The following is a 21,606-nucleotide window of genomic DNA, read 5'->3' on the forward strand; positions in this document are numbered from 1 at the left end:
TTTACTGAAGGCTTATTTCAAGAACTTATGTGTTTACATGCACACATAGATGAATAAAGTTTCATCAGAACATAGCCACTGTTTTAAAAATGTACATGTTCATCAGAGATCCAGTAAGGTTGATATCAGAAAATCAGTGCCACATTAGTACAAGAAAAAAATTTAACCATTAATAATTTAATTAAGAAAATTCAAAATCATTTATCAACATATAGCACAGTTTGATAAACTATCATTTTCATTCTTGATAACTGTAAAAAGGCAAAAATACAGTAAGGAATATTTATTTAAAATGGGGAAATAACAGAAGGGATTTATGTGCTCCTTGTCACCATTTTTGTTCGGTACATTATTGGACGTTCTGCTCATCTTTAAAGAGTCCTGAAATATGACAATTAGAAAAGAGTAAAGAAAAGTGTGAATTCAAGGATGCATATGTATAAAGCCTAAAACAACAAATAAAAGAGCCAGTGAGGGGCTGGGGTTGTGGCTGGGGCTCGGATTGTGGCTCAGTGGTAGAGCACTCGCCTAGTATATGTGAGGCACTGGGTTCGGTTCTCAGCATCACATATAAATAAATGAATAAAATAAAGGTCCATCAACATCTTTAAAAAATATATTTAAAAAAGAGCCAATAAAAGGAAAGAGGTATAGCTAAAAAGCCAACAAAGGAGATAATAAACACCTTAATTAAAAGATTAGTAAGGTTGTCTGATTGGATGACCAAGTAACTTCCAGAGTGAAGACTGTTATTGCAGATGAGGGTCATCTCATAGTGATTAAGTGGTCTTATCATCAAGAAAACATCATAGTTCTTTATGTACCAATAACATGAAGCAAAAACTGATAGAACTGAAAGAACAAACCATTGCTTTTTAATTTTGAGACAATGTTTACTAAGTTTCCCAGACTGACTTTTAATTTACAATCCTCCTACCTCAGCCTCCTGAATCACTGGAATCATAGGCATGTGCCTCCACATGCAACTATATTAAATTCTAACTTAATAGTAGCTATCTATTATCAGTATCAATAGACTTCATTATTGTTTATATTATTTAACTTTTAAGAGTTGAATTAAGGTATATTAGATCACATTAGCTGTCTATGGCTACACAAAAACCTTTTATTTACTAGCTCAAAATTTTTTGGATTGATAATTTGGGATGGACTCAACTGACAGGTTTTTCTGGACTGGGCTCCCTGTTCTTGGTTGGCCTTTTTCCCATGTGGCCTATTCACATGTGGCAGAAAATTTGGCAATGCAAGAGCTCTTGAGGCTAAGATCCTGAGCACACAGCATCATTTCTTCTGCACCTTGTTAAGAGCATAGAGTTAGCCTAGGCTCAGAGCTGGGCAGTGGAGCTCATCTGTAGATGGCAATTGTGGCAGAGTTTCTAATTGCTTTTTAAAGCTGCCATATAGACTAAATAAAGGAAAATTTTATCTTACACTGATTAAGATCAACAGATTGACTTTTGTTAAAGAATATAAATGTAACATTTCAATGACAGGACTTTGTTAAAAGACTCAATAATATAACAAATTTAGAAAAATAAATGTTTTGAAATAGTTAAAATTAATATTTTAAAAATATTCTTTTGGAAGATAAATTGTTCTTGTTTTTAGAAATAGCTTCACTACTGAATAAATTCAAATGAGAATATAATTTATCTCTAAGTTCATTCTTGAAAAAAGTAGTCAAGTACTATTTTTTACTCATAAAACTCATAAAGAACAATTTCTTCAACTTGTAAATTTTAACAAAAATCCCATATAGCATTCAGCCTATTTAAAATCAGATGATATGTTAATAAGTGAAGCAATTTGTATTAGATGCAGCAGGTGGTGCTGTGATAAAATTTTTGTTCCTTATAGAGTTTATACTTAATGTATACTCTGCTTGTGTAATTGCTAAATATATATTTATGTATATATATTCTAAACAATGCAAATATAAACAATCTAGCAACTTTGTTCTACTATTCTTTATTTCCAGTGTTTATTTTTTAGCTACAAAATTAAGAATAGTAATGTTAATGCTCCTTGAACTAAATTCTACAAAAAGAGAAAGGAGTACACTATAAAGGGATCCAGAGGCACAAATCATTTTTTTTAATATTTCAATATGTATTTTAATTTCATATGAGTTACTCTAACTTCTCATTCTTAATAACTAGGGTTTAGCTTTTTCCTTAATATTTATATAAGAAAATTCGACCCAAAAACCAAGAAGATAATAAATGTCATTTGGTGATTCTGTTATACTTTAGTGTATTCCAAGTCATTAAAGTAGAAATCTCAACAGAAAAAAAAAAATAACTCAGTATTATATGAACAGCATGAACATTTTAAAATTCCTTTTAATAGAGTTTTGAATGGAGAATTGTAGAAAACTGTTGTTAAGAGTAGTGACGTGGGTTTGTTTGTCATATTGAAGTATAATAATACAAGTATCTAATACTTTATGTGCATTGATTCTAAGTAAATTAGTGCTTTTCAATTCTGACTTTAGAAGCTTCCCAGGTACCTGTGGAACATCTTTAAGAGAATTCCAGGCAATCTAATCTTAGAGGTGTCTTTATAGTACTGGCCTTGGAAAAATCTTGCCATTCTTATTTTCAGATATATCAAGAAAAGTAACACACCAGAGCATATCTAAACTTCTGAAGTTGTCTTTCAGTGGTCTAATATCCAATTTTTATCCAGAGACAGAAATCCTTGTTTAAAATCCATTTGACAAGTTTATATAAAGGTACATTTTGAAATAACCATTCAGAAATAATTAAAGTAATGCCTTCAATTTTTGGGAAGCATATTACAGTTGTAATCAAATATGGAAAATAAACTCTCCTTGCTGTATTTAATATAAACCATGTTTTATTTCTTCATACCAGAAAGAAATAGGTCTTATTTGTTGTTTCAGTATAAAAAATTTAAAGGAAATTTACCCTGTCAAGATGTAATGCCTTTTCTTTCCCTTTCCCACTGAGTTCTAACAAATTAAGGGGAAATTAATCTAAATTTAGTCTGTGATCTCTTGTCATTTAGTTTTTGTTTCTCTTTTGATTTTGTTAAAGAGATGATGCTCTCTTTTTATCTTTCAGGTTACCAACTTGACCACTGATATGCAGATGATTTCACATTGTTTTTCAGCTTCTTACCTGACTCAGGCATTTCATTCTTTCTCTCTGTTTGTATTTGAAGACAGATGAAGGGAAAACATTGTTTTTGCAATATCAAGCAGTTCCAGTAATATTAGGTCATTTGAGAATATCCAGTAAAGGACTCCCATCCAATGTCATTGATAGTTTGCTTCAGATGACAGTAGAATCTAGTAAGTCTTTAAATTTTATAAATGTGAAAAGAATCAAACTGAAATGTTTTTCTATCCTCCTCTAGTCTGTAAATTCACATATCAGAGTGAAGTGATTTTACATATCAGACACTATTTTATTTTATAATTTAATGTGTTATAATTTATATAAATTTAATTATAATTTGTAATTTAAATTCTTAAAAATAATTTTGAAATGTGTATAATTGAATCAGCAACATCATTAAGAGTTAAAAACCCTGGCTGGCATTGTGTCTCAGTGGTAGGGCACTTGCCTAGTTTGTGTGAGGAGGAACTGGATTTGGTTCTCAGCACCATATAAAATTAAATAAAATAAAGATATTGTGTTCCTACAACTAAAAAAAAACAAATAAATGTTCATCAACAACTAAAAAAATCTTTAAAAAAATTTCTAAACCTTTGTCTTGATGTTCATTAATAGCACAATTTCTAGTTGTCATTTGTTTATGGGTACACGGCAAATGTTACAGATTTGAGCCTATTTCTCTATTCTCTTTAGTCCTGTTGTCCTAACAGATCTAATCATATAATCCTTGTTTTCTCCAGGGGAGTGAGATTATCAAATATATCTTTAGCTAAAGTGAGAATAATGACAGAGAGTTGTACCTGTTCTTGCCTGTTCTTCTTTACTGTTTTCTTGGAAGAATTGAGAGCAGGGCAGCAATATTTTGGCGGTATATGTGGCTAATCTGTTTAGCTTGCATTTGTGATATTTTTATGGTCTGTGAGTTTCATCTTGTAACTTTTCTATTTAACACATATTACATAGAAATTCGGAACATAAATGATTTAATTGGATATTGCTCTTTGAATCTCCTGTAACCTCTTGACATGTGACAAGTAGCCATTTTGCTTAAATAATTCTTTTTCATTTGTAGTGTTCTATTTCCTTTACAATACTTCTAAAAATAAAATGTTTATGCCTTCCAGAGGTGGAATCTCAAATGAGAATGTCATTGCCCCTCCTGATAGTAAGTGACCTTTGAATTTGATGCTGCTGTGGTTAGCTCTCTAGTGGTTGAGTAGAAAACATGTGTATGCACATTTGATGTATGACTTCACATTTTCAATTCATTTCTGTATATAGTCCTGCTTTTCTTTGAAGTAGGCCTGTTAGGGAAACTGAAGCCTAAAACAATTGGGTAACTTTTTCAGGGTACCCACAATATGCAATGTAAAACTGAGTCTTTGCCTCTATATATGAGGTTTATTCTACCACAGGAGTATAATTGGATTTCCAAGGTTTGTTTTTTCTCCTGCTCCAAAATATCATTTGTTTTGTGATATATTTTATCAATATATATAGCCATTGTTATTGTTCAAATATTAGATTTATAGTTCAGGATCTGACTACCTGGATGAGTAATCTTGGAGATTAGTATCTCAGATTACTAATGTAAAAAGTAGAACAAAAAGTTTAAAGATTACTAAGATTACTTGTTTATGTGACTAGATTTACAACTGCTTTGCAGAAAGTTTTTGTTTTAATGAGGTAAAAAAATTCTACCAGACTCAAATGTTTATGTTTTGGAAACAAATCTTTTTGAATATATCCAGTAGATTAACTCATTCTTGTTATTGTGAAGGGAAAATTAAATATAATTTTATTAAATAGTTGACCTACCTAGGTAAGATGACTGTGGCATTACAATTTCACATTTAGAGAAATTGTATTAATCAACAGGTGTTCAGCTTTTTGTGTTTGTTTTGTTTACCTTTGTTCAGGTTACCCTCAAAACCAATTCTTACTCAAGTTCAGTAAACAATTTTCTACTGCTGATTTCTATGAAAATGCTATAGTTAGTTTAGTAACAAAGTTTTAGTATATCAGAAGTGGCAAATCTTTGATATCTGACTGAAGCATATTTATTTGCCTTATATAGTCCCCTTTTTAAATGGAAATCTAGTACCTGATATTTGTTACTTAAAGGAATAGATCAAAATGGAGTAAGTATTTCCTGGGCTTTTTTATTATTATTATTTTGATTCATTGTACACTCATAGAGTACAACTTTCATATCTCTGGTTGTACACAAAGTAGAGTCACACTGTTTGTGTAAACATACATGTACATAGGGTAATGATGTCTCATTTTATTATCCTTACTTCCCCCTGTCCCCTCCTCACTCATTTTCCTCTACACAATCCACCCTTCATCCATTCTTCCCTTATATCCCCCCACCCTCCATTATGTATCATCATCCACTTATCAGAGAAATCCTTTGGCCTTTGGGTGTTTGGTATTGGCGTATTTCACCTAGCATGTATTCTCCAACTGCATCCATTTACCTGTAAATGCCATAATTTTATTCTTCTTTATTCCTGAATAATATTCCATTGTGTACATATGGCACAGATTCTTTATCTATGCAACTATTGAAGGGCATCTAGGGTTGGTTCCACAATCTAGCTATTGTGAATTGAGCTATGATAAACATTGATGTGTCTGTGTCACTGTAGTATGCTGATTTTATGTACTTCGGGTATAGGCTAAGGAATGGGATAACTTGGTCAAATGGTGATTCTATTCCAAGTCTTCTAAGGAATCTCCACACTGCTTTCCAGAGTGGCTGCACCAATTTGCAACCCTACTGGCAATGTATAAGTGTACCTTTTTCCCCACATCCTCACCAACACCTATTGTTGCTGGTATTCTTGATAATAGACATTCTAATTAGGGTGAGATGAAATCTTAGGGTGGTTTTGATTTGCGTTTCTCTTATTACTAGAGATGTTGAGCATTTTTATATATCTGTTGATTATAGATCTTCTGTGAAGTATCTGCTCATTTATTTAGCCCATTTATTGATTGGGTTATTTGTATTCTTGGTGTAAATTTTTTTGAGTTGTTTATGAATTCTGGATATTAGTGCTCTATCTGAAGTGTGTGTGGCAGATTTTCTCCCACTCTGTAAGCTCTCTGTTCACATTGTTGATTGTTTTCTTTGCTGAGAAAAAGCTTTTTGGTTTGAATCTATACCATTTATTGACTCCTGCTTTTATTTCTTGTGTTTTGGGAGTCTTGTTAAGGAAGTCTGATCCTAAGCCAACATGATGAAGATTTGAACCTACTTTTTCTTCTATTTGTTGCAAGGTCTGTGGTCTAGTTCCTGGAACCTTGATCTATTTTGAGTTGAGATTTGTGCAGGGTGAGAGGTACGGGTTTAGTTGCATTTTGCTGCATATGGATTTCCAGTTGGGCTATTGTTTTTTAAGTTTTGTTTTGTTTGTCTAGGTTTGAGACTGGAAACTCATTTCACTTTGCATAATTTTCACATAAAATTTTATTTGATTATACAGAAAGAAAATTTGTGGGAAAAGAAATCTCAGTGGAGTTTATTTGCAGGTGGCTGATGTTGTCTAACTAGTGAGCACTGGGTATCAGCTGTGAGTGAGTGTCATGTTGGCAGTGCTCCACCCCTGCCCCCACCAGGAAGAGGTTTCAGTGTACTGGAGATGCAGTAGGTCAGTACATAAACTGAAGGTTTTGGAAAACCTGTGGATTAATTTGATAGTAATTTCTCTATTATGTCATAATAATTAAACATATGAATTCATATTTTCTATGCCATTTTAAAATTTTCTAATAGTTTTTGAATGACATGTGTAAATGCGATATCTGTATTGAATTGGAAATGTAAAAAGACTGACCATTCACCACACTAGAAGCAGTCGGCTTTTTTTGAAATTGTTGATGGACATTTATTTTATTTATTTATGTGTGGTGCTGAATATTGTACTCAATGTCTCACAAATGCTAGGCAAGTGCTCTGCCCAGCTCAGCAGAAGGTTTTGAGTTAATCTTATTAGTGATCCTTCAGAGTGATTTTTTTCTCTTCTCTTGTGTCCCTCTCCCAGATGTATCAATTCAGTTATGAGAAATATCATCAAATGTAAAATTGTTGATTTTCAAAAGGTGCTAAAAACATTTCTTGGAATATAAATTAAAATTTACACCTTGATTTATCTAGCTATATATGTTATCAGCACTTTTTTTTAAGGTTGAGGGCTTCTGATTTTGTCTACTTTTAGTATGGGTATATAACTTGTAATAAGTTTGTGATGTTGCTTTTGGAAAATTACTTTGTGGTTTCTTTTTTTGTCAGTGTTTGAAAACTTATTTACTTTTCTAGGTTTAACTATATATGAGTTTGAGTAATTTTGTTACAAAGAATACTTTCCTTTTCTTGTCAGTCTTAGTTCAAAAACGGGGGTTTAAGTTGTATTTAGTTTATTTTCTCCTGTGGCCTAGAAATTGCCTTGTCTATGTAACCATGCTACTCTTAAATGACAACTGTATATTTGAGTATATTTTGCAGACTTTTTTAAAAAGTGAAATTCATTTTTACTATAAAAGTAATAGATACTTGGAAAACTGCAAATATGGAAAAAATAGTCTTTGTGGGTATTAGGGAGATATTGGTCAAAATATACAAAATTTCACTTAGGAATATATTTAGTTTTGTTGTATAATGTGATGAATATACTAATAACAATGTACTATGTACTTAAAAATTGCTGAGAGAAAATTTTAACTGCTCTCACCACACTGCCCAAAAATATATGTGACATATATGTTAATGAGCTTGGTTTATGCAGTGTGGGGATAAAACTCAATGGTAAGAGTATATGTCTAGTTTGTGTGAGGTCCACACCATCTCCAGAGAGGGGCCTTGATTTAACCATTCCATATTGTATACATATTCCAAAGCATCATGTTCTACAACATAAATAATACAATTTTATTTGCTAATTTTTAAAAAAATTCTAGAATAAAAACACTCAAAAATATGCACATTTACTTCCTGTGAACTTTGACTTCCTAATTTTTTTTTGCTGTAAATGGTTTTTGTGATGTTGGTTACCTTTATCTTTCTCTTTTCTTTTTCTTTCTTTTCTTTTCTTTCACATGGTTGGATCCTAGGTTTGTTACCAGAGATTTAGGCCATAGGGGTCCTAACTTCAAGGAGTTCCAAAAAATTAGATGGCCACTCACTCCAGAAGTCAAATGGGAAAAAGTAATGGAGACAGACAATTTAATCAATAGAGCCAAATCAGAAGGACAAGCGGAATCAAAGACCAGCCTGCCTTTGAGGATATTGATATGAGCTTTAGGTTCAAATAGAAGAAAATTTGGGGCAGAAAATAGGAGGTATGCATAATTGGATAGTCTTGGTCAAATTGGTCTGGTTGGTCATTATCTCAGAATTGGTTCTGTGAACCTCAAGAATAAATCAGTCTCATTGTGATTTGTCTGTTTCTGGAACATTAAGAATAATGACTGGAGACTCTTTGGTACCATTCTGAGGGACTGAAACAGGATTGCACAGAAATCAGCAGTTAACAGACTGTTCACATTACCTTTGTTCTTTTATTGGTCTCCCCAGTCTTGGAAGAGATGGGATAGGTTAGATAAGCTGAAGGATAATCAAACTTGTATTACCAGATTTTTAAAAACTCCTTAAGTGAATAGTATGCCTGTTTGCAGAGCTGATCTAAGGTTTAAGGTGATAGAAGAGACAATGGAGGCAGAGATGCCAAGCTTTTTTTTCTTGCTTTTAGTTACCCATTGGGAAAAAGCAGCCTGTTAAGTTCTTGTTTCCTACATACAGTTGTGTATTTGAACATTCAGGCATGTTTATTTATTTAAAATACCTAAATGCAAGAAAACCTTTGGAGATGTTGCATAGAAATATTTTTGATTTCTTCTGTTTAAATTCTGTTGTGGAGGGGGGCCAAGATGGCGGACTAGAGGGCAGCTGCATTTCACATTGCTCCAGGACGCAAGATTCAAAAGAGGAGATAGTGAGAGACTTGGGACCAACTCAGAGCCGCCGGGTGAGTCTCTCCTGTTGAGGAGGCGTCCCGGATGTGGCGGTAGCCCCGGAACGCAGGGAATTTGTGAAGTAGAGTTGCTCGGCGAGACGCCCCTCCCCCCGCTGGAGCGGTAAACACGGACCACTGGGATCATTGTAGAGGAGGCGGCTCAGCACAGCGCTTGGACTCGAGCAACCGCTGGGGCTCTGGGCAGCTGCCTGAGGAGGAGCTGCGTGGTGAGCTGTTTAGACCCAGAATGACCGCTTCTGAACACTGGGGGGTTGCCCGGAGGAAGAGGAGAAGCCCGGCAGGTCGCTTGGTCTAGGAGTGACTGCATCAGAGCCACAGGTGGTTGCCAGAGTAGGAGCTGCGTGGTGAGCTGTTTGAACTCAGAGCGAGCACTCCTGAACACCGGGGGACTGCCCGGAGGAAGAGGAGGAGCGCGGCAGGATGCTTGGTCTAGGAGTGACTGCATCAGAGCCACAGGCGGTTGCCAGAGGAGGAGCTGCGTGGTGAGCTGTTTGAACTTAGAACAACTGCTCCAGAACACTGGTGGCCTGCCTGGAGGAGGAGAGCGGTGGGACACTTGGTCTGGGAGTGACTGCATCAGAGCCGCAGGTGGTTGCCAGAGGAGGAGGCGAGTGGTGAGTTGATTGGACTAAAAGTGACTGCTCCTGAACACCGGTGGCCTGCCTGCAGGAGGAGCATGGTGAGTCACTTGGTCTCGGAGCCACCACTCCTGAACACCCGGGGGGCTACCCCGAAGAGGAGGAGGAGGAACAGGGTGGGTCACTTGGACTTGGAGTGACTACCTAGGGCTACGGGTGGTTGGCGGGAGGAGGAGACCCGAAGTGAGTTGTTTGCACTCCTAGTGACTGCTTTGGAAACCGGGCGGCTGTCTGGAGGAGGAGGTGTGTGGCGGGTCTCTGGGTCTCGGAGCTATTGTACAGGGCTCCAGGTGGTGGCTCAGAGGAGGGGCTGCATAGCCAGGCGATTGGTGCAGAGAAGAGTCCCAGGAGCTAGGTGACTTCTTGCTGGAAGAGCCGCACAGAGACACACCTAGGGGCGGAGTGAAGTTTCCAGTTCAGCGGGCAGATTCTCTGGGAGAGGCAGCCTAAGGAGACTCGCCTGCGAAGGGTGAGGCTCCCAGGCCCAGGACGTAGGTCCGGGCCCCTGGGATCATTGCAGAGGAACACAGCCTAGCCCAGGTGGTAGTTGTAGATTGAGGGGAACCTCTGGGAGGGCAACTGACCAGCGAGACGTCCCCACCGAGTGAGTCTGCCCGGCCAGGGGAGGTTTTCCCACAGGGACGGTAAAACCAGAGACACAGGCACAAACAGACCTGGCCTCAGCCCACAGTCTAGTTCCCCATTAGATGACCATTGGTCAACAAGTGGAGGCACCTCTGCCCACTAGCAGGGAATATACGCCACCTGAGGGTCACCACCCCTAGAGAGGCAGCTTTTTCCTGGAGCTCTGGATTATCAACCTACTCCAAGACTTCCAGCTACTGAAGGATAAGAGGGGATATACTAGCAATCTTCAGGGACATTATAAGTTGATAGAGGAAATCTGCAATATCTTAATGACCCACTGATTCCTGAACAATATGAGAAAACAAGGGAAGAAAATGCCCCAAACAAATCTAGATGTTACATTAATAAAATCCAACGACAGCATGGCAGAAGAAATGACAGAAAGGGAGTTCAGAATGTACATAATTAAAATGATTAGGGAAGCAAACGATGAGATGAAAGAGCAAATGCAGGCATTGAACAATCGCACCAATCGACAGTTAACAGAGCAAATTCAGGAAGCAAAAGATCATGTCAATAAAGAGAGATATTGAAAAAAAAACAAACAGAAATCCTTGAAACGAAGGAAACAATAAACCAAATTAAGAACTCCATAGAAAGCATAACCAATAGGATAGAACAGCTGGAAGACAGAACCTCAGATATTGAAGACAAAATATTTAACCTCAAAAACAAAGTTGAACAAACAGAGAAGATGGTGAGAAATCATGAACAGAATCTCCAAGAACTATGGGATATCATGAAAAGGCCAAATTTGAGAATTATTGGGATTGAGGAAGGCTTAGAGAAACAAACCAAAGGAATGAACAATCTATTTGAAGAAATAATATCAGAAAATTTCCCAAATCTGAAGAATGAAATGGAAAATCAAGTCCAAGAGGCTTATAGGACTCCAAATACACAAAATTACAACATACCCACACCAAGGCACATTATAATGAAAATACATAACATACAAAATAAAGACAGAATTTTAAAGGCTGTGAGAGAAAAGAACCAAATTACATTCAGGGGGAAGCCAATACGGATATCAGCAGATTTTTCAATCCAGACCCTAAAAGCTAGAAGGGCCTGGAACAACATTTTTCAAGCTCTGAAAGAAAATGGATGCCAACCAAGAATCTTATACCCAGCAAAACTTACCTTCAAATTTGACGATGAAATAAAATCATTCCATGATAAACAAATGCTAAAAGAATTTACAAAAGGAAAGCCAGCATTACAGAACATTCTCAGCAAAATATTTCATGAGGAAGAGATAAAACACAAAGAAACAATCAGCAAAGGGAGGAATTATCCTAAAGGAACTGTCAAATAAAGGAGGAACCAAGATGTGTCAAAAATTTTAAATATGAACCAAATGACCGGGAATACAAATCATATCTCAATAATAACCCTGAATGTTAATGGCCTGAATTCATCAATCAAAAGACATAGACTGGCAGATTGGATTAAAAAGAAAGATCCAACAATATGTTGCCTGCAAGAGACTCACCTCATAGAAAGAGATACCCATAGACTAAAGGTAACAGGATGGGGAAAAACATACCATGTACATGGACTCAGCAAAAAAGCTGGAGTATCCATCCTCATTTCAGATAATGTGGACTTCAAGCCAATGTTAGTCAGAAGTGATAAAGAAAGACATTTCATACTGCTTAAGGGAACCATAAATCAGCAAGATATAGCAATCATAAACATCTATGCCCCAAACAGTGGCTCATCCATGTATGTTAAACAAATCCTTCTCAATTTTAGAAACCAAATAGACCATAACACAATAATACTAGGTGATTTTAACATGCCTCTTTCACCACTGGAGAGATCTTCCAAACAAAAATTGAACAAAGAAACTATAGATCTCAATAACACAATCAATAATTTAGACTTAACCAACATTTATAGAATATACCATCCAACCAAGAGCGAATACACTTTCTTCTCAGCAGCACATGGATCCTTCTCTAAAATAGACCATATATTATGCCACAAAGCTAATGTCAGCAAATACAAAAAGATACAGACACTACCTTGTATTCTATCAGATCATAATGGATTGAAGTTACAAATTAATGAAAGAGTAAAAAACAGAAACTACTCCAACACCTGGAGATTAAACAATATGCTACTATATGATGAATGGATAACAGAAGATATTAGGAAGGAAATTAAAAAATTCTTAGAGGTAAACGAGAACAAAGAAACATCATATCAAAATCTCTGGGACACTATGAAAGCAGTACTTAGAGGAAGATTTATTTCTAGGAGCGCATTTAATAAAAGAAGTAAAACTCAAAAAATAAATGACCTAACACTACAGCTCAAAGCCCTAGAAAAAGAAGAACAGACCAACACCAAAAGTAGTAGAAGAAAGGAAATACTTAAACTGAGAGCTGAAATCAACGAAATTGAAACGAAAGAAACAATACAAAAACTTGACAAAATAAATAGTTGGTTCTTGGAAAAAATAAACAAAATTGATAAACCTTCAGCCACACTAACAAAGAGAAGATGAGAGAAAACCCAAATCACTAAAATTTGGAATGAACAAGGAAATATCACAACAGACACGACTGAAATACAAAACATAATTAGAAGCTATTTTGAAAGTCTATACTCCAACAAAATAGAAAATTTCGAAGACATCAACAGGTTTCTAGAGACATATGAATTGCCTAAACTGAACGAGGAGGACATACACAATTTAAATAGACCAATTTCAAGTAATGAAATAGAAGGAGTCATCAAAAGCCTCCCAAAAAAGAAAAGTCCAGGACCAGATGGGTTCTCAGCCGAATTCTACAAAACTTTTAAAGAACAGCTCATTCCAATACTTCTCAAAGTATTCCAGAAAATAGAAGAGGAGGGAACTCTCCCAAACTCATTCTATGAAGCCAATATTACCCTGATTCCTAAATCAGACAGAGACATATCAAGGAAACAAAATTACAGACCAATATCCTTAATGAACATCGACACAAAAATTCTCAACAAAATTTTAGCAAATCGCATACAAAAACATATTAAAAAGATAGTGCACCATGATCAAGTGGGTTTCATCCCAGGGATGCAAGGTTGGTTCAACATCAGGAAATCAATAAATGTCATTCACCATATCAATAACCTTAAAGTCAAGAATCACATGATTATTTTGATAGATGCAGAAAAAGTATTTGATAAAATACAGCACCCCCTCAAGCTTAAAACACTAGAAAAATTAGGGATAGTGGGAACATTCCTTAACATTGTAAAGGCCATCTACGCTAAACCCATGGCTAATATCATTCTAAATGGTGAAAAACTGAAAGCATTCCCTCTAAAAACTGGAACAAGGCAGGGATGCCCTCTTTCACAACTTCTATTCAATATCATCCTTGAAACTCTAGCCAGAGCAATTAGACAGACCAAAGAAATTAAAGGGATATGAATAGGAAAAGAAGAACTCAAACTATCCCTATTTGCTGATGATATAATGGTATACTTAGAGGAACCAGGAAATTCCACCAGAAAACTGTTAGATCTCATAAGTGAATTCAGTAAAGTAGCGGGATATAAGATCAATGCACATAAATCTAAGGCATTTTTATACATAAGCGATGACTCTTCAGAAAGAGAAATTAGGAAAACTACCCCATTCACAATAGGTTCGAAAAAAATAAAGTATTTGGGAATCAATCTCACAAAAGAGGTGAAAGACCTCTACAATGAGAACTATAGAACACTAAAGAAAGAAATTAATGAAAACCTCAGAAGATGGAAAGATCTCCCATGTTCTTGGATAGGAAGAATTAATATTGTCAAAATGGCCATACTATCAAAAGTGCTATACAGATTCAATGCAATTCCAATTAAAATCCCAATAATGTACCTTACAGAAATAGAGGAAGAAATTATGAAATTCATCTGGAAGAATAAAAAACCCAGAATAGCTAAAGCAATCCTTGGCAGAAAGAGTGAAGCAGGGGGTATCGCAATACCAGATCTTCAACTCTACTACAAAGCAATAGTAACAAAAACGGCATGGTATTGGTACCAAAATAGAAAGGTGGATCAATGGTACAGAATAGAGGACACGGACACAATCCCAAATAAATACAATATTCTCATACTAGACAAAGGGGCCAAAAATATGCAATGGAGAAAAGATAGCCTCTTCAACAAATGGTGTTGGGAGAATTGGAAATCCATATGCAACAGAATGAAACTAAACCCATATCTCTCACCATGCACGAAACTAAACTCAAAATGGATTAAGGATCTCGGAATCAGACCAGAGACCTTGCATCTTATAGAAGAAAAAGTAGGTCCAGAGCTTCAACATGTCGGCTTAGGACCAGACTTCCTCTACAGGACTCCCATAGCACAAGAAATAAAAGAAAGAATTAATAACTGGGATAGATTCAAACTAAAAAGCTTTCTCTCAGCAAAGGAAACTATCAGCAATGTGAAAAAAGAGCCTACAGAGTGGGAGAAAATCTTTGCCAATCATACTTCAGATAGAGCGCTAATCTCCAGAATCTATAAAGAACTCAAAAACTCTACACCAAGAATGTAAATAATCCAATTGACAAATGGGCTAAAGAAATGAATAGACACTTCACAGAAGAAGATATACAAGCAATCAAAAAACATATAGAAAAATGTTCAACATCTCTAGTAATAAGAGAAATGCAAATCAAAACCACCCTAAGATTCCATCTCACCCCAATTAGAATGGCGATTATCAAGAATACAAGCAACAACAGGTGTTGGCGAGAATGTGGGGAGAAAGGTACACTCTTACATTGCTGGTGGGGCTGCAAATTAGTGCAGCCACTCTGGAAAGCAGTGTGGAGATTCCTTAGAAAACTTGGAATGGAACCACCGTTTGACCCAGCTATCCCACTCTTTGGCCTATATCCAAAGGACTTAAAATCAGCATATTACAGAGATACAGCCACATCAATGTTCATAGCTGCTCAGTTCACAATAGCCAGATTGTGGAACCAACCTAGATGTCCTTCAATTGATGAATGTATAAAGGAAATGTGGTATATATATACAATGGAATATTACTCAGCCATAAAGAATGATAAAATCATGGCATTTGCAGGCAAATGGATGAAATTGGAGAATATCATGCTAAGTGAGATAAGCCAATCTCAAAATACCAAAGGAAGAATGATATCGCTAATAAGTGGATGATGACACATAATGGAGGGTGGGAAGGGTTAGTGTTGGGGTTGGAGTTGGGTTTAGGTAGGGGGGCAGGAATGGAGGAAGGAAGGACTGTGTAGATGGAGGGGAGGGGTAGGAGGGGAGGGGAGGGGGGAAGGGAAAAAAGGCAGAATGAATCAAACAACATTACCCTATGTAATTTTATGATTACACAAATGGTATGCCTTTATGCCATGTATAGACAGAGAAACAACATGTATCCCATTTGTTTACAATAAAAAAAAGAAAGAAAAAAAATAAAATAAATAAAATAAATTCTGTTGTGGAACACAGATAAGAAAAAGTAATAAATTTAAAGATGCCAAAGAATCATCAAATATTTTGGACTCTGATGCATGCATTAAGTGTGTCCTGTAGACCTAGAACTTATTTATAAGACATGTCCTTATTTCTTAGTTGGCATAACTAACATTTTTCATTGGCAGTTAATTTTCCTTGATGTGGGTAACATCATTTCTTCCCTTCTTGCCTTTTTTCTCTTTCTGTGATCTTTTTATTAAGGAAATTGAAACAAGAATAATCTAATAAAATTATACATATGCTATTTCCAACAAAGCACCAATCTAATGCACACTGTTTCTAGTCATTACACTTTCTAGTCCATGTACATACAACATGATTTCTCAGTATAAAATTTTTATATGGGGAAATTTCCTTATAAGGAAACAGAGTAAGAAGATTTATTTTTAATAACTAAAGAATATACTCTATTTTTTTAAAGTTTTAAAAAGCTTAGATGGCAGCATATATGGGAAATATACTTTTTAGCTTCCCTGTGACTCAGAATCGAAGCAGCTGAAGAACAGCTACACAACCAGGCAAGTGACTGAGGGAGTTCACTGTTAGAAAGACATGAAGAGACCCAGAAAGTTTGATCTTTGTCATAGAGTTCAAGAAAGGATACATCAGCATTCTGCCTGATGGCAGTGACAATACCAAGGCCTGGCAGGCAGGCATTGTGGGTTATTACACAAAGGAAAAGAGAAAAACATAGTGGTCATATTTGGCAAAAAAGAAAAACAGCTGTAGAGCAGAAAGGCAGTCTGAACTTAACTCACAAGTAATCCACATTTCTCAACTTGTGAGCAGAGGCCTGTGGCAGAGAGCCATCTTGTGGAGGTCACAACTGAGTTCACTGCTGTGAAAACAGTAAAGTGCCTACCATGTGGCCCAGGGTGACCCTGGTGGAATGCTATTGATATAGGCACAGAGAAGATTACACACAATGAGATACAGAAGGGAGTGCAGCCTGTTTTCCTTTTGAGTCTGGTAGTGAGGACAACCAGTTGAAGAGGTTGGGAGATTGAATGGGAACAAGTGATTGCTTGTGAGAACTGGACCTTGGAAGGTCACATTGTGTGAGTGTACTGCGCAGGATTTGATATAACCCCCACCCCCACCAAATGAGATGTTTGGTCACTCCATCCTCTAAGTAGAAATATTGGTAAGTTTCCAAGATCCAGACACACAGCAGTGACAGATATCAGCCAGGCTGTAGGGGTATGTCTATCTGATCTCTCCAGAGTAGACTTCAGCTAAGAAAATATCTATGCAGAACTTGGTGTCTGATGCTGAAACTTTCCACTTAGAACTCCAAAAATCAGCAGCCCTCTGGGAGTGCCTCAATCTAATCTGTCAAGTGTAAACTCAAGAGGATAGTACTTTTCTCATTCCATGCTACCAAGTGCTGATGAGCAGGAAAGCTGAGAACCATTTAAGTCAATTTTATTCCCTGACTACTCCAGCTGAGAGCATGGCAAGTGACCCGAAAGGAGAAGGGTTAATAGCCCCCAGCCCATCCTCTTTCCATTGCATGAATAGCTCAAGAAGACATGGTAACATGTGTAGATTGGTATAGATAGTCTGCTCTTATCCACAGGTTAGATGACATTCATACTAACAACCTGAGCCTATTCTAATTACAACATATGCCTGCCTTTCTTGCCCCCTGGCCTCCATGCTCACTGACATCATTTTATGCTCAATGATAAGCTACAACCCTTTTCCTCCTTCAATAGACAGGGATAAAGTTTTCCCCTCATGACCTACCCCTAGATTGTGGGTCATGACGTGCACAAAATGTTCCTTGCAGGATTACTGGGAAAAGAAAAATGAAGAATGCGTTAGAAATTATTTGGCTTTGTCTAGGGTTGTTTTATCTGCATGGAATTTCAGAGACTCAGATCCATAGAGGATCTAGCGGGTACCTAAAAGGGGTTCCTCCAGTGCTGAAGAAATAGGTCATTTTGTAGAGCATTTGTCTAGCATAATGAAGGACTGTGGTTTGAATCCCATGCAGCTCAGGGAAAAAGAAATAAAAATTAAAAAGCTCTTTTGAATATGCTATCCCTCACTGATCTCAACTTTTCCTCCTCTTTTCATCAAGTGAATTGGCACATTTGAAAAAGTACCAGTTGGACATGCAAGACTTTTCCAATCAGACTTTCAGCATGGAGCTGTGGTCAAAGTTAGCAGTGCTTACCCGGTCACCTGAATTTATTAAGAGGAGGTGTTCCTTGATGTGAGTCAACTCACAGGAACTCATAGGTTAACTCCTTCTGATGAGTATGCTCATGGGGTTATATCATCAGCAAGTTTTTGAAGAAGACAATATTCACCAGTTTGCAATGGCAGGAATCAACTACTCAGTTGCTAAGATCCAGTATATCTTTGCTATAGTGTTTTGTTTTGGTCATACACAAAACCTTTATACAAGTGCTTGCTTTGGCAGCACATATACTAAAATTGGAATGCTACAGAGATTAGCATGGCCCTGTACTAGGATTACACACATATTCATGAAGCATTCCATATTTTTAATCAGTTAATAAAAATATGAAAATACATGCTTTTTATCTTCACTTTCCCAAAGCATTAAAATAAAGATATTTCTCAAAAACAAATCCACCACCAAAAGTTTATACAATTCTGGGATTTTATAAATAAAAGCCAGAGATAATACTTTAACCACTGAATCAAATTATTACTTATCCCAACTTATTAAGATCCATTATTTGTCTGTGTGTGTGTGTGTGTGTGTGTGTGTGTGTGTGTGTGTGCACACGTGCCTGTTGTGTTGCATTTGCTGGGGGCCACACTTCAGTCATTGCACCTGCTAAGCAAGCACTCTACCACTGAGCTCTACCCTCAGCCCCAAGACCATTTTTAAGTAAGTAATTCAAAACCTGCTAACAAACAGTTTCTGCCAGCTATTTGGAGAACTAAAGGAAAAACATACAAGTTATCAATTTTGTCTTTATAAGCATTCATAAGAGAAAGATATTGAATTACCTGTTTTTCTCTAATCAATGTGAGAAAATTCCATTTAAAAAATTAACAATGGCTTTGGCATAGAAGAAACTTAAAAGAAAACTACCTCTCTGAAATTGTAAATCCTTCCTAATTACAAAGATACTAACAATAAACAATCACTTGGTTCTTAAAAGAGGTCTAGTATAGAATGAACAAACATCACTTTCTGTATTTTTTTTAAACCTTAAAATTTTTGTACTCTGTAACTGAGTTGCTAAGGAGTACATGTAGAGGGACTACAATTTCTTGTGTTTTCCAAAGCTTATATAGTGAACATTAAGATGAAGGAGAAAGTAAGGATGGTATTCATTATTGACCTTACACCAACTGAATTTACTCTTAACCCATCTTTTGAATCTCCTCATGACATGCACAGAAATAGGCAGCAAGTTTTGTCATAAGAGAACAAGGATAGCACCACATATTTGACAGGACTTTTGACCTCAGGTCTTCTGTAAATCATGTGAATACTTAGCCCTCAGAACAAAGTATAGAACTACTTTGGACTCGAGCCACTGTTTATCCATTTATTAGGCTATTATAGGAAGATTCCCAAGGTCCCCAAAAATCAAACTAGCACTGAGTGAGAGTTAATCTAACATGGCCTGTTGGGCAAGAATGGCCCAGCACTGAGGAGAATTTCTAAGGGTCTGGGTGAGTGATAGCAGCCAGTGGCAGAAAAGGCTAACCTCGTGCATTCCCCAAGCTTATAGAGAAGTACAGTAGTTTTGGTTAAAACATGCTGCTTAGAGCAAAATAGAGAAAATATAAGAGGACCTATGTTTTATAAATATTGGGAAAAGAGGAAATAGAAGAGGACCTCTGTTTTGTAAATATTTGGGGAAATGGAACAAGTAGGTAAAGTGCTGGTTTTAACCCAATGAGAACGTCTGATGACCATGTGCAATTCTGGCAATTTAGCCATTTCCAAGTTGATGTTTTGATGCAGATAACTGCCTTTTCTTGTGTTTTTGCAGGTACAAAGGGGTCAGTATGGAGTTCAAAGGACAGTAATCTTGTCTGGTGACCAGGACAACCTGGCTGTTGAGACCCAGAGTGGCCCATAAAAGCATGAAGTAACTGGCTGGGTGCTGGTGAGCACCAAGAACTGGCAAGAATTTTGTTCTTAGTATTAGACACACACACACCTGACAAAGGTACCCAATGTCTTGCCAGCCTGAAAGTACTTCCTTTTCCATATCTCTTTGGAACAGTCTGACCAAAGATTCACTGGTCCCATTCAATGGGAACTAAAGTAAATGTTGAAGTTGGATGTTTTAGAAACAACCAATGAATTAATGAGAACTCAGGTTTTTTCCTAAAAGTTCAAAGCAAAATTATATGGGAAACTGAATGACCTAAGTATTATTTTGAGTAATGATTAATAAATATTTTATTTGACCTTTGATAATTAGTTGTTACTCAGAAAATATCACCTATGAAGGTTTCCCTCAAACTGCATATGCACCTACCCAGTTTTTAACTTCAACAATATTTCAAAAGTTAACCACAAGGGCTGGGGTTGTACCTCAGTGGTAGAGCACTTGCTTAGCATGTTGTCAGACACTGGGTTTTTATCCTCAGCACCACAAAAAAAAGTAAATAAAAAATAAAGGTATTGTGTCTATATAAAAAATTAAATTGAAAAAAGTTGCCTGTGACATTTCCTGAGAGTATGAATCTTCTCAACAGACAGTAAGGCTCCCAGTACAGAATTTGGACTACTTCTAGCAGTGTCTTTGCTACAAATCCCTTGGTCATCTTAGGAAATTATGATGTCATGGAAACTACTAGGGAAAAAATAAAAGACTACCGGAGGAAATAAAGATGCTTCTTTCCTCCACAGTTATCTTCCCTAAGTAAGGAAGATGCTGGAGAATGAGTGCCATGCATCAAATTCCCAAGGACATGCTTCCACTTAAGAAAAAATTACAGTGGTTGATGCTTTACATAAAATACCAGTGAAAAAGGTATGTAATCAATCTCACAGTCACTCAAAATAATGACTAGTGCTTTTGCTTAATAAACAGAACCATGAATCAAAGCATTGAACACAACTATTAATAAAAATTTAGTAAAGTCAGGAATCCCCAAGGGCATTAGGTATGCCTTAAAAATGTAGATTACATGGTTCCAAAAGAGTATTTGAATGACTGACAAAGGCCAATATTATGAGTTAGAGGCTTTCAATTTATCTTTCATGTAGAGTCAAAACTCAAATTTGACTGAAATGGCTTCTATTTCCCATAAGTTTTTCTACCTACATGGCATTTTTTAATGAGAGCTGGTCCTTAGTCTTGCTGGACTTTATCTTGGTGTTTGTGAGATGTACTCTTCCAGGCCTATAATAAGATCCTCTTTTGTACATAGACCAATACAGCAGAACTACCTTCCATATCTAACTTTGTACAACTAAAATTCCTCAGAGGACTTCAGCATGTCATTTATACTATTACCCATTTATCCTTTATCCTGATGTTTTTCTTTTGCTTTCCTAAAGAGATAGGGTCTTGCTATGTTGCCCAGGCTGGCCTTGAACACCAGGGTTCAAAAGACCCTCCTGTTGCAGCCTCCAAAGTAACTGGG

General features: G+C 36.5%; 1 non-coding gene and 1 pseudogene across 1 annotated transcript; both read left to right on the forward strand.

The window, feature by feature from the left end:
- LOC124973081 (coiled-coil domain-containing protein 138-like) overlaps positions 1-20,087 on the forward strand; it is a 102,421-nt pseudogene extending 82,334 nt beyond the window's left edge.
- On the forward strand, positions 18,424-18,526 carry LOC124973087 (U6 spliceosomal RNA). The gene has a single exon (XR_007106611.1). It is a non-coding gene; the product is annotated as a U6 spliceosomal RNA (small nuclear RNA).
- Positions 20,088-21,606: the final 1,519 nt, after the last annotated feature.

The sequence above is a fragment of the Sciurus carolinensis genome (genome assembly GCF_902686445.1).
Source record: "Sciurus carolinensis chromosome 14 unlocalized genomic scaffold, mSciCar1.2 SUPER_4_x, whole genome shotgun sequence".
NCBI classification, from domain to species: domain Eukaryota; kingdom Metazoa; phylum Chordata; class Mammalia; order Rodentia; family Sciuridae; genus Sciurus; species Sciurus carolinensis.